Source organism: Neltuma alba, unplaced genomic scaffold (genome assembly GCF_004799145.2).
Source record: "Neltuma alba isolate B1F8T4 unplaced genomic scaffold, ASM479914v2 tig00011794_pilon, whole genome shotgun sequence".
Taxonomy (NCBI): Eukaryota; Viridiplantae; Streptophyta; class Magnoliopsida; order Fabales; family Fabaceae; genus Neltuma; species Neltuma alba.
Genome location: NW_021636415.1, coordinates 171,994 through 187,086, shown reverse-complemented (window position 1 = coordinate 187,086; position 15,093 = coordinate 171,994).

The window sequence follows — 15,093 nt, the reverse complement described above, 5'->3', positions numbered from 1 at the left end:
AGCTTTAAATACTGCACAGCGCATGTAAATTCTACAAGCTGCTCCACCAAATTAAACATATAAAATGTTACACAAAAAAAAAGCTTTTCACAAAACTCGTTCGAAGGATAATTTTTGTTAAAGCAGATTGAGATTTTGTTTGGTATTTCCACAGGGTTTTACTTAATTCTAGGACTACTATGTTTTGAAATTGAAGTTAGATTATTGATTGTATAAAATTTTTACCAATATATCTGAACATGACAAATAGTCATGAAAACATTTTATATATGAAGTTACAAATATAGGGAACTACTTGAAATAGAAGACCAAAATGCAAGTAGCTAATGTAAATATGATTTTGTGTGCGGTACAGTCATTGTGGGAAAATAAAATTTCACCTTTACTTCATTTTGAAAGAAGAAGCTTCAATTTTATAGTTCATTTAAAATAAAGCCACAAGAAGGTTGCCCTTCCCAATCATAGGGCGAATTTTGTTTAGAGAAGTCAGAATTCTCTGATATTTTAAAATTAAAATGTGACTGAAAAGAATACAATGGTAACACAGAATGAAAGAGTATGAAAAATGTTTCCTCTCCTTTTGCTTTTCTTATGCTTCAAATGTAATTTATCTCTTGTTTTTTTGGATCAATTTTATCTTTTGATCTGACTTTAGATTAGTATATGGTCGAACCTTATTATAACAGCTTTACTTTAAATCCTTATCACTAGTGTAGAATAATTTCCATCCAATCGACTAGGTCGGCCTAATAGATTAAGGTGATGCTTGAATATGCAGTAGGTTCTTACATAAGGGACTCTTGTAATTGTAAAAAGAAAATAGCTACGATAAGAATTATCGGAAAAAATGTAAGTAGTTGAGCTTCTATACACAAATACCATTACCCAATCAAATTAAGATGCGTGTAATTTCTGTGCCCTCAGACAAACTCTATGTTATAATGAATTCCAATTTACTCTAACAAAGTCAAATAAATAAATAAAGTGTATTGTGTAGTGTGAAATACCAAAAAAATATTAACTAATGACACATTAGATTCATATCACACTTTTTTTTTGGGAAAAAATGTTAAGAAAATTAATGAACACCTAAAACGAACTATAATATAATATAATATAATATATATATATATAGGTATAGCTATGTACGCGTCTATATATTATTGCATGTTCTCCGTTAGAAATTCTTATCTCAAAATAGAAAGTTTGCATGTTTTTAATTACGATGTCTTAAAGAAAGAAATGTAGTATAAAGACAATAATAGCATGATGCACAAACGCACACGCAGTTTTTCTTCTCTTTTCTCGTATTTCATTCTTTCCCCTAACATTTTCCAATTTTTTTAAAATTTATTCTTTAATTTTAGAAGAACCACAATAATTAAAAAAACCACATATAATAACACACAAACAAAGTTGTTCAAACCAAATAATTTCTTATTTATCCACCACTGCCATCTATACTACACATCTCAATCATTAATCATATTTTGAATGGTCTTGATTTAATATTTTATATAATTTTTTTAGTTTTCCATTGCAGTTCTAAATTACTTAGATCAAATTTTAGTAATTTGAATTTATTTACTTATTTTCATAAATTTATATTTTGATAATAATGTTATAAAATATTAAATGAAGAAATTTAAAATAAGATATAATGGTTAAAAGGGGTAGATGAAAGGCAATGCCGCAATGGAAAGAAAGATAAACGGAAAAATTTACAACAATTCAGTATATATCTCAGGAGGATAGGGATGTGCCAAAAAGAAATATTACCAAAATATATTTGTTAAATTTGAAAAAATATTGTAATAATCTCATTTCCGTATCTAAAATATTTTCCCATGATTTGAGTATACATACATATATATTTTAGTTTTTTTTAAAAATAATAACAATGCGTCTAATAGAAATTAGCAAATATCATATCCCAATACCTAACACATAACTCGGCAAATTAAAAGGAAAAAAAGAAATGGGATAACACTTACCTGTGAGGCGAAAAGCAAATTTATGGAGGCATTTAGATTCAAGCAGCAATGTTGTAGAGGAAAAATTGTGTATTTGGTAGGGCTACTTGAAAATTTCATATTCTCTGTTGAATTTATGGCTCCATGAGAGAAAATTCTCATTTTGGGACAATCATGGATAGTGACAAGTTCCAAACACGAAAAGTTCAATGTAGAATCCCCAGGGTGAAAGCAACTGAGTCTTTGGAGAGACACAAGAGACAACGTTTTGAGCTTGTCGAATGTTATATCATCTTCGTCAGATCCATCTCCGTCTTCTTTGGACACTATTTCTTCTATAAATGCACACCTTACAATGAACAGCTTCGCAAGTAAAACTAAGTTCCTTGCAGTTGACAATGCGAACAAATATGCCACTCCATTACAATCATATACATGCAATTCCCTTAATTTTGAGAAAGACACATATGATGGTGCCAAGTTAAACAAACGATGACAATATTGCACTCCAAGAATTCAAGGTTTTCAAGAACTGGGGCAACCCACGATTGCTCTAAACCAATGGATTCGAGACATGGCAGAGAAAATAGTTCCAATCCTTTGAGATGTGCGAACAATATATCATTGTCAACATCGGCATCTGGTTTTTGAGAGCTGAAAATTTCTTTGAACTTACTACGACCCACTCGAAGCTTTTCTAAATTGGGAAGTGATTGCTTTTGAAAGAGTTCATATGGAAATCTGTCTGAATCCTCATGGAAGCATTGCAATATGAGAAATTTCACCCTCTGAATGAGGTTTGCCTCACACTTTCCTCGCCAATCAGTATTCACAATGTCTGCCTTGCTCAATGACAATTGCTCTAGGTTGGGAACACCCCGGTAGAAACGAAATTATCAAGAGACAAGGAAAGAACAATAAGAGGATCTATTTTAGATGATTTCTCAAATTAATCAGTCACATGAACGATGTACAGTTTCAAATGGAGAGCGAGAAAAATGCTCATGCTTTTGTTTAGGACATGCCAAAATATACAATGACAACTATCTTGCCATATAAAATTGAAGAATTAACATATATAGAGGGGGGAAATACCTTTTCGAATGAGACAATAGCTTCCACATCAAATGGAACATGATCGTGCCCCTGTGTTGGAAAGATTCTCAATTGATCGCAATGACATACATGAAATACCTTTAACTTTGGCCATTCCAGATCATCTAGTTTTGGAAAGATGCATGAAGTTGAATTTCCTTTTGATTGTCGCTTTGGGGTCACTCCAAAAATTAACCGAATTAATGCAATATAGTGCACAACTCGGGTCGTTTCACTTTGAGGAGCCGAAAACGAAATTAAACCCTAGAAAATAAATGCAAGTAACCTAAACTATAAAAAGAGATTTTTGATTTTGAAAAGATGTTAATTAAATACTACGAATCAAATTGAAATAACTGAAGATAAAAGAAATGAAAATGAGACACACAAATAACACTGATAAAAATCAATCCTCCAATTCAACAACGCAGGCAATCATCACTCTAAAAGATGTGAGAGTTAAAAACAATGAATTAAGAATTATAATTAAGCTTTTAATCCAACAACCGAGCCACCTCGAGTTGCCACGAAATATTTTCCTAAAATCCCAACTTACTAACTGCAACCAGAATAGTAAAATGGGATTAAGGATGCTTAAAAACCAATGCTTAATTAGAACTCTTAAATCCAAAAATAACAGAATTAAAGCTAGCAAGAGACTATATGATCCAAATTCTAAGCCACCTTAGAAAATCACAATATATTAATTCCAAAATCAATACAAATGTCATAACCACAACATTATAATTGAGATCAAAACTATAAACAGTCCAATGTCAAATGCTAAACAATAATCTAGTCACAATAATCCCCAAATATAATCAGATTAACCAATACAATTATCCCAACAATCAGAAAAACTATCCTAAGACCTAGGAATTGTTAAACAATTATTGGGTAAGAAATTAAAGCAACTAAAACTCTCTTTTGATGATCCAAGCTCCTGCCATTATTGTTGAATTGGAAGATTATGAAATCAGCCACGCACAGCCATGAGAAATACTGTGATTAACGTTCTGTTACAAGGCTCCATGGGAAGAAGGACGGAACGCGAGCTGGGTGGCAAGGAGAAGATGATCGCCGTCGCTGGTCTCCTCTGATTCAGTGAAGAAGACGTTGATGCAGTAGTGAAGAAGGAGAAGATGACGTCGTCGACCTCTGCCTCTCTCCCTCTCTTCCGCTCGTCCACGCTGGTCCTTATGTTGCTTTGTTTGTCTCCGTCGCACGCCCCAACTCTGTTTTTCCTAGAGACCCCGCGCTGTCTGTGCTCGTCCAGCGTTTCTCCTCTGTTTCGTCCCAGCTCGTGTTCAGCTTCCGGATCGGCTCGCTCTCAAGCTCGCTTGGCGTGTTTGTGCTTCGGTCTCCCGCGCCTTACTCTGTTTTCAGCTCGTGTCTTCCGCCTCCAAGCTCGCTGTCGCACTCCTCCAAGCTCGCTGTCGCACTCCTCTCTGCCACCAGGAGGATTCAGCGAAGACGAAGATGGTGGTGATGGAAGACTCTCGTTCGTGCTTCGGTCGGCGTTCAGCTTGTGGATCTCCCCTGTTCAGCTCGTTCGGCCGCCGCTCTCCTCCCCCCCTCTCTGTGTGTTCGGGCTCCCAGCTGAAGAAGATCAATATTGGATATTAGGTTGGGGGAGCAAAACGCAACGTTTTGCTCCCTTTTTTTTTATTTATTTTTTTATTTTATTTTTTTATTTAATTTTCATTTTTATTTTTAAATCTCCCAAAAACCTGCAAACAAAATTTAAGGATAAGGTAGCAATAATTGTCCTCAAAAATCAATTAGTCCCAATTAGACCAAAATATGACAATTTTGCCCCTATAAAATAATAATTCAAAATAAAATAAAATAAATCAATTAAGGCAAAAAGAGAGCAATTAAGCTGACAAAACTCATATAAAAGATACCAAAATATATGAAAATAATTGAGTTTGTCAACTCCTCCACACTTAGCCTTTTGCACTCCTGGGCAAAATTTCATTAAAGAAGAATTCAATAGAGAGACTTAATGCAAGCAAGCATAAAACTAACTAAGCATGAATGTGCAATTAACTCAAGTAACCTTTATTCTTAATTAATCAACAATCATAGATACTTCAGTGCAAAGAAATTAACACAAGAGACATAGCAGGATAAAGGAAGAGAAACACAATAGAGCTCACATAAGGTACAAGTATTTCACTCATCTCTCAAATGGGAAAAATTTCACTCAATCCACCTAGATTAGCACCTACCATAAGCTTGTAGAAATTCTAATATCTCCACCACTAGCATACCTTAGATTCATGATCAAGGGGACTTGAAGGGTTGTAATGTTGGAAACTATGGCCAAGTGAATGAATGGACTAACAAGTGAAATGCATGAGTAATAAAGTATCAACTCAAAGTGAGCTTAAGTACAATCATAAAAGAACACCAAAGTGCAGATTTGAAACTTTTGAAACAGAAATCCTTGCTCTTCAAACCACCATTGAATGCTTTATTTCAAATTTATTCTTTTGTTGCAACTTATTTTCTTTTCTTTTCTTTTTTTTTTCTTTTTTTTTTTTCGGCATCCAAACCCAAAAAAGCAAAGATATGGACTTTAATGATGTACTTTTCAAAATGAAAAACCAAATGTAACTCATGCAAAACACTTGTTAAAAAAAAATGAATGGAAAGAAAGTGTAGGCTCAAAGGGGTGAACAAAGGTTAAATGAAGTGGTTTGTGTTTGGGTAAAGGGTTTAGAAATGAATGCCCCTATCATCTTCATAAACTTAGGTATTAATGCAGCTTTGAAAAAGAATCTAAACAAGTTCTAGAGGTTAGCCAAAACTAGGTGAAAATCACACAAGATGAGAAAATATATGGCTCAACAATCCTTCCATTAAGGCTTTCTCCAAGATGTTTCTTCCTTATGGATCAAGCTATGAAACAAGGTTAATAACACTGCACCAAAAGTATTCTACTATGCTAATCAACTAAGAACAGAATTCACTCGAATCAAATGCAATCAAACTCAGCCGTGCAATATTCACAAGCATTGTTCAAAAAGATTTTAAAAGAGATGCCCAAGGATTACAAAAGTCAAGAGTCAGCAACAGAGAGAACAGCAACTCGCCCATACAGCAGTGCAGAACACTGAGGCGAATGAAAATAGGAGGACACAGAAACCAACAACAAAATTCCTAAGCAAGAATTACTCTCAAATCATGTGATACATTTCAGAAATCAACCAATAAGGCAAAGAAGAGAGCAATTATAGCAGCAATACTTAGGAAACAGGAGCAAATCCAAAGGCAAAAATTTTTTTTTTTTTTTTTTTTTGAAAACAAATCCTAACAAAACATAACACTTACTCCCCCACACTTAATCCTTGCATTGTCCTCAATGCAAGTTTAGACTAAAGATATGAACAATTGGAAGCTCAAAATGTGCAAGGACAAGGTAGGAAAAGTACTGCATGCAACTAATAACAAACAATAAAACAAAACACAAGCTACCTTTTACTACTGGCTATGTCCCTCCCCCACACTCATCTCACAAGACAAGCAAGTAATTCAAAAGATAAGAGTTAAGGAAGGAAAGGGACAACCTTTAGAACGAAATCTCTTCAAACTCTTGTAGGAGAAGTTCTCATCCCCGATGAGAAACATATATATCTTTAGTGTGGTCACTTCTCCATTGACATTTCTTGGTGGTGAGGGTTCCTGCAAGGGAAACATTGAACAAGCAGCAGTATCTAGTCCAAAAAGAAAAACTTGGAAAGATCTAGAGTAGCATAGGTATATCTGAGTGGCAAAATCTTCCAAGTAAATATCACACCCAAGAAAGTCAATAGGATTCCTTTCTATAGGAATCAAATAATCAGAAATATTTTCAGAAATGTCTTGTGTATGCAAAGCGAAAGATGAAGAATCCAACTGACAGTGGTTGGAGTACATCACATCACTTTTACTAACACAAGAAGTGGGTGAAAAAAGAGTGGAAGAAGAAGAAGATTCATGCACAATATGATTATGCAATGCAATATTATTATTTACATAGCTACTTAAATCGGGAGGCAAATCACAAGACAAAACTTGTTGGAAAGACTCATCTACATGCATAATTTTGTCAATCAAAATTTCAGAGTCTTTCTCAACAATACTAGAAGCTACTAACTTAAAGGAAATATCATGCACTTGGTTCTCAAGGCAATGATCATTCTCACATTTGTCATCAATAATTGCACTCAAACAAGATTCAGCAACCTTAATGTTCTCATACTTATCAATAACAGCACTTCCAACACTAGGAAGAGAAACATGGTTGGCATGTGAATCATCACACAAAACAGCATCTTCATCCAAATCACTACCACTAAGAGCAACAAGATGAGTATTAGCATGTTCAAAAACATGAGGAGATTCACAGACAATTTCTTCATCCACCTCAATATCACTCATATTATCAAAAGCTTCAACAGGAATAGTAGTTATAGCACAAGGGTCAATCTCCTCAAGAAGAGGAGCAATATTACCTGATGTAAGGCACGAGTCCTTGCGAGTTTGTGGATGTTCTTGCTTCATCTCAGTCTCTTGCATAAGTGAATTTGGATACTTTGATTCATCCTTCCCCATCCCAGATTCAATTTGCGCTATATCACTCAAGAACTTTCCCAATGCACTTTGACATTCTTCTAACTCTTCCTCTGATTCCTTAGAAATTCCAGATATTTCTACCTCTTCAAGTAATCCATGGTAATATGAATTTAAGCGGTCGTAAGCTTCTCTTAAAAATTGTATCTGTTCATTCTTAGGAATAGTGAGAAATGGGTCAGGTTCACTGAATTCATGTTCATAAGATTGGGGAAGGGGTTGGTATATGGATTGGGACAAGGGTTGGTGGTGGTATTCATATGGAAAAGGAGGTGGTTCTTGGTGGTGTGCATATGGTAGAGATATATGATTAAAGTATGGTTGGTGAGGTGGGAGTGATGGGTTAGGTGATTGATGTGGAGGATGGTTCATCCAAGAGGTGTCATGAGCATAGATGTGATTAGGTGTTTGAGACTCTAGCTGAGCTTGGAAGGAGTCCAACTGTTGTAACAACTCGTCAATCTCTTGAGAATATATTTTTTTTTTTTTGTCGTAACCATCCGGTATCCAACCACCACCTTTTCTGGGCCCCAGCTCATTGGCCAGATGTACCCGAGTGGCTGACTAGTCCGGATTCGGGGTGCAGGGCGCGCCCCCTCCCCAGGTACCCGTTGGAACGAGGAATCGAACCCCTGCCCTAGAGCAGAGGTGCGACCCTTGTGCCTGGTGCGCTACCACCAGACCAGGCGCTCCTGGGTTGAGAATATATTGAATTAGAAGGTGCTTCATTCCACGTACTATTTCCTGCAAAAAATTGAGAATGTGAGAATAGATCATGATTGCTATTAAACCAAGCCATGAAAAACAGAAAACCAAAAACAAATGCAAACTACTTAAAAAAAAACTAACATAAATAAAAACTAAAAAGGCTCAACAAATGAACCCCAATCAAGGCTACTTGACACTTAATTACTAGGGAACCAATTTCTTGGCTCCCCGGCAACGGCGCCATTTTGAAGTTGAATTTCCTTTTGATTGTCGCTTTGGGGTCACTCCAAAAATTAACCGAATTAATGCAATATAGTGCACAACTCGGGTCGTTTCACTTTGAGGAGCCGAAAACGAAATTAAACCCTAGAAAATAAATGCAAGTAACCTAAACTATAAAAGAGATTTTTGATTTTGAAAAGATGTTAATTAAATACTACGAATCAAATTGAAATAACTGAAGATAAAAGAAATGAAAATGAGACACACAAATAACACTGATAAAAATCAATCCTCCAATTCAACAACGCAGGCAATCATCACTCTAAAAGATGTGGGAGTTAAAAACAATGAATTAAGAATTATAATTAAGCTTTTAATCCAACAACCGAGCCACCTCGAGTTGCCACGAAATATTTTCCTAAAATCCCAACTTACTAACTGCAACCAGAATAGTAAAATGGGATTAAGGATGCTTAAAAACCAATGCTTAATTAGAACTCTTAAATCCAAAAATAACAGAATTAAAGCTAGCAAGAGACTATATGATCCAAAATTCTAAGCCACCTTAGAAAATCACAATATATTAATTCCAAAATCAATACAAATGTCATAACCACAACATTATAATTGAGATCAAAACTATAAACAGTCCAATATCAAATGCTAAACAATAATCCAGTCACAATAATCCCCAAATATAATCAGATTAACCAATACAATTATCCCAACAATCAGAAAAACTATCCTAAGACCTAGGAATTGTTAAACAATTATTGGGTAAGAAATTAAAGCAACTAAAACTCTCTTTTGATGATCCAAGCTCCTGCCATTATTGTTGAATTGGAAGATTATGAAATCAGCCACGCACAGCCATGAGAAATACTGTGATTAACGTTCTGTTACAAGGCTCCATGGGAAGAAGGACGGAACGCGAGCTGGGTGGCAAGGAGAAGATGATCGCCGTCGCTGGTCTCCTCTGATTCAGTGAAGAAGACGTTGATGCAGTAGTGAAGAAGGAGAAGATGACGTCGTCGACCTCTGCCTCTCTCCCTCTCTTCCGCTCGTCCACGCTGGTCCTTATGTTGCTTTGTTTGTCTCCGTCGCACGCCCCAACTCTGTTTTTCCTAGAGACCCCGCGCTGTCTGTGCTCGTCCAGCGTTTCTCCTCTGTTTCGTCCCAGCTCGTGTTCAGCTTCCGGATCGGCTCGCTCTCAAGCTCGCTTGGCGTGTTTGTGCTTCGGTCTCCCGCGCCTTACTCTGTTTTCAGCTCGTGTCTTTCGCCTCCAAGCTCGCTGTCGCACTCCTCCAAGCTCGCTGTCGCACTCCTCTCTGCCACCAGGAGGATTCAGCGAAGACGAAGATGGTGGTGATGGAAGACTCTCGTTCGTGCTTCGGTCGGCGTTCAGCTTGTGGATCTCCCCTGTTCAGCTCGTTCGGCCGCCGCTCTCCTCCCCCCCTCTCTGTGTGTTCGGGCTCCCAGCTGAAGAAGATCAATATTGGATATTAGGTTGGGGGAGCAAAACGCAACGTTTTGCTCCCTTTTTTTTTATTTATTTTTTTATTTTATTTTTTTATTTAATTTTCATTTTTATTTTTAAATCTCCCAAAAACCTGCAAACAAAATTTAAGGATAGGGTAGCAATAATTGTCCTCAAAAATCAATTAGTCCCAATTAGACCAAAATATGACAATTTTGCCCCTATAAAATAATAATTCAAAATAAAATAAAATAAATCAATTAAGGCAAAAAGAGAGCAATTAAGCTGACAAAACTCATATAAAAGATACCAAAATATATGAAAATAATTGAGTTTGTCAATGCACTTGAGCTGTGGCAAATTCAGTAGATACAATGTGGTTAAATTGGGAAACATAATTGAGTTTGAAGCTGTTCCTCTTAAGACTGTTTCATCATTTGCAATAATTTCAACCAATCCCTCACAACATTGCACTTCTAGAAATTTAAGGCGTTCAAGTTTGCGTTGGGACATCGAAGCTGTAAATAAGCTCTTGAGGCTTTTGCATCTATCAACATCCACATGTTGCAGAGAATGGAAGTTGAGAAATTCTCGAGGGTCCTTGTTCCAAATGTTCTCCAAAGCAGGAAGTTGTTGCAAGCTCAATGATTCCAAAGGAATATAGAAAGGGGAAGACAAGGATCCCACTTCAAATATTGCCTTAACAGAATCACAATTTCGTACTCGTAAATGTTTCAATTTACTCAGGAAACCAACCAAATGAAAAGGGATCACATAATTTGATAAAAATTGGCAACCATCCACTATCAAAGTCTTCAACTTATTGAAGCCTCTAATTGGGACTTTCATTGCACCATGCCAAATGTCTCCAGGCTCAGGGTTATCTCCAAGGTTTAAATATTGCACACCTGTAAGTAGCACAAGCTGCTCCAAAAAATAGTCGATATATTAGATGGTTATCTATTACTTTTTTGAGTTTCATTATATGCAAATGGAAGATAAATTCCAAATGCACTATGATATATTGTAATTGCAACATTAATTCTTGAAATTGACGGAATTTATTATGTTTGACACATAAGAAACCATTTTAATATTTTAAAGAAATTCTAATATTTTAAGATTGAAGATCCATTTGGAATTTCGCTAGAGTTTAGCCCATTTTTTAGACAAATATTCTTTAAATTGATTACTATACCCCACGATGACTCATTCAGTTAAACAACACGTAATATTATCTCTTAATATTAACAACATGCAAGCTAGAACATAGACCAGGCCACGTGTCAAAGTGTAAGCAACGAGAAACTGATCAGCATGTTATGCATAAGATACAAGTTGAGTAGTTGAGATGGAGGAAGGAATTATAACTTTTCTTGTGATTGAAATTTTAGAGAAAAGTTTTACCAAACTGTTATTTTTACCAAACTGTTATAAGACTGATAATGCCACGTGATAATGAATGTTTGGCTTTGATGCTATATGTTGTAAAGAACAATGGGCAAGTGACAGGAGCCAAAAATTAGGGTAGTTGAGATTAAGGTATTGAAATGTATGTGGGGTTCAACAAGAATTGACATGATAGAAAATGATTATACATGAAAAACTTTTGGCTAATTAAAATGGCAGAAAAAACGTATAATATATATGGTTCATTATAATAAGTTAATTTAAAAAGTATTAACAATCAATTAAAACTAGAAATTAAAAAATAATTTCGGTCGCGTGTGTGTGTGTTTTCCATTGAGACAAAAGGGACATAGAATGATATGTTGATGCACAAAAACCACAAAAAATTCTAGCCACAGCTAAAACAAATATGGGGAATGAATAGGTACCTTCTCATTGAACAATTTCTGCACTGTGGTGTTGATATCATCGCAGTTCAGCCAAACATAGTCGTTAGTTGAAGTATATGTTGCTACAAGGTTGGGCGCTCTTATAACTCCTTGAGAGAAACATTTAATCTTTGGGCAATTTTCTATAGTCGGTGTTAACAAAGCTGAAAATTCTAAAGTGGCATTCCCCGAGTAAAAACTCATTAAGATTGGCAAATGACTCAAAGTTATAAACTCAAGCCTTTCAAATATTATCTCATCTGAAGCTGATTCCTTTTTCTCATGGCTCACTATATGTGTTATTGATCTACATTCAATTACCTCCATTTTATGAAGTTGCACCATACTCTTGGCCACTGAAGATGAGAATAGAGAAACTAACCCTGGCATCGCCTTATTTTCAATTTTCCCAAATTGCAAAATGATACTGTAGAAGAAGACACCAGAATATTCAAATGAGGACAATCACTTATTTTCAGGACGCTGGATTCTTACGAACTGGGTCCACTCAGGAGTTACCAAACCCAATGGATGAGACCAAAGGCACCGATTCTAGAACTAATCGTCTCACTTGCGCAAGTACACTGATGATATGATCAATATCCTTGGGGCATTGAGAGGGGAACATCTCATGTAGTGCATTGAAATTCCTTATCATAAGAGCTTCTAAATTAGGTACCTTCTCAAAGAATTTAAAAGGCAAAGTAGCTCCTCCTTCATAGGAATTACCGAAGCACAACTTCAGAAATTTCAGTTTCTGAAGCAAGTTATCAGGAAAATGTCCATGTGATAACATCATCTTTTCTTTTAGGGTTAAAGATTCCAAGTTCGAAATAACCTATTAGTGAAAGCAGACAACAAAGAATAAGAATAAGGATTAAGTAGATTGATACTTCGTCTTCACAATACAAGGGAAAAAGAAAAGAAAGTAAAGGAATGATGGAAATGAAGATCACATTGCCTTTTCAGCCGTGAAAAGTGATTGTCTGCTAGTTGCAATATTAGCTTCATCCTCACATCCTACTGCTCCTTGACGGCTTTGAAAATCAGGTGCAAATATTTTCAACTCATTACAATTAAACAAGCATAGATTCTCCAAGCTGAAAAATTCCAGAATGTTTCTTCCAGGATAAAAGGACTTGAGGATTGGTAAATGACACAGAGTCAAAGTAGTTAAATAATGGAATTCAAATTTTCCGCTAGCTCCCTCTGAATCTAAAATATTTTCATAATAAAATATACGAAATTTTTTTAAAAAGATGCATAAGATTCCAGAATATAGTTTGTCAGTTATAAATAATATAATTTTTTCGGTTTGGAGTTATTAAAATAAGTAAAAAATAATAATAAATTTAAGAATTAAATAAAAATTCAAAAAAGTTATACTATTAGTGCGATGTAAGTAACAAATTGGAAGAACCATATGAGTAATATTATATTACATATTTTTCGTGAATATTTAATATTGCCTTTACGAAAATGTCTCTTATAAACATCTATCGAATTTCCTAATTTATAACAGAAACTAATAACTATGGTGGGTCCATGGACAAAATTAAAAAAAAAAAATACTACATCTGGTTTTTAATATAAGAACTAGTTTGATATTTAATTTGATCCTAAATACAAAAATTTATATCTAATATTTATATATTTTTTCCTTAAATAACCCTTATAGTAGTTGCATATGTTAAGGAGTTATTATCAATAGGTACTTTGTACACATATAATTAATAAAAGTATTTTAGAAAAGATAACATTTATTTTCTACAAATAACTAATTTAACTAACTTTTTTAATCTTTTCAAATTAATTAACTAGCTTTTATAGTAAACACTAAAACTAGAGGGGTAGTAGTTTCACAGTCCCCAAAACATGCATGAATATTACGAGAATCACGCGTGAATGTTTGTCTTCTATTATTTAGTGCGAATCTCCATGATCAAGGGATAGACTAAGGACGCTTCAAATAAAACAATTCATATGTTTTGTAACCTTAATCTTGTTAGAAGAGGCAAAATTATTCTTGATCTTCTATATAATTAATATGTCTCGCAACCTTAATCTTGTTAGAAGAGGCAAAACTTATTCTTGATCTTTTATGTCTGGCAAAGCATTGTCGACTGAATGTATCTTTGGTGTGCATAAAAGATCACAAGAATAAGTTTGCCTCTTCTAACAAGATTAAGGTTGCGAGACATATTAATTATCTTATTTGAAGCATCCTTAATCTATTTCGGGATCATGGAGATTCGCATTAAATAATAAAAAATTGAAGCAAGAGATTTTGATTATTCCTAAAATTTAACCTCATTTTGGTTTTCATACTACCTCTTGTTTTTAATATAAGAGCTAGTTGACTGATTTGAGTTAATTAAGAAAATTAAACTAGTTAAAGTAATTATTTATAACAAATAGGTATTATCTTTCCTAAAATATCTTTACTAATTAAGTATATTGACTAGAACTAACATTATTACAAAGATTACTTTAAAAAAATAGATAAATATAAGAGACAAAACAGACTGTGGTTTTATATTTAGGACTAAAATAAAAGTAAAACTAACTCTTATATTAAATACCAGAGGCAATAAATCAAATATGGGCTTTTGATGATCAATGAGATGTTCTACCACCAAAAGAAAAAACGCAAAACCACTGGTATTAACCCACATATCTATTTAAACTGGTGAACGCTGAATTTGCATGGGCCTACTAATAAATAATAAATCAAATATATAAAAAATAAAAAAATGCTCAAAAATTTAAAGAGCCACCGTTAGTGGAAAAAAGGCCGACCATATTGCAGTTAACGCCCCGTTGCCCCAGATCTTTGATGAAAGAGAATCCATTTCCACAAAATTTAAAGAGCTTTTGCATTATTTCTTTCCCTATGTAACTCAATCTCAATGGAGGGTAATTCTTTCATGAAAATTCGTAAGAAAAAATTAATTAACCTATAAATCTTTATGATCTTACTGGATTTTTAATCAGATCTATGGAATATCTTATTAGGTTTTGATAGTTTTACCTGCTTCTTTTAGGTCCCTATAATTTTTTAAATTAAGTCCTTGTAGTTTCACTTAATGTCTAATTAGATTTTTTTGCGAGAGTCCTTATACCCATGCTATAGCTCATATATATTTTCATTTTCATTTTA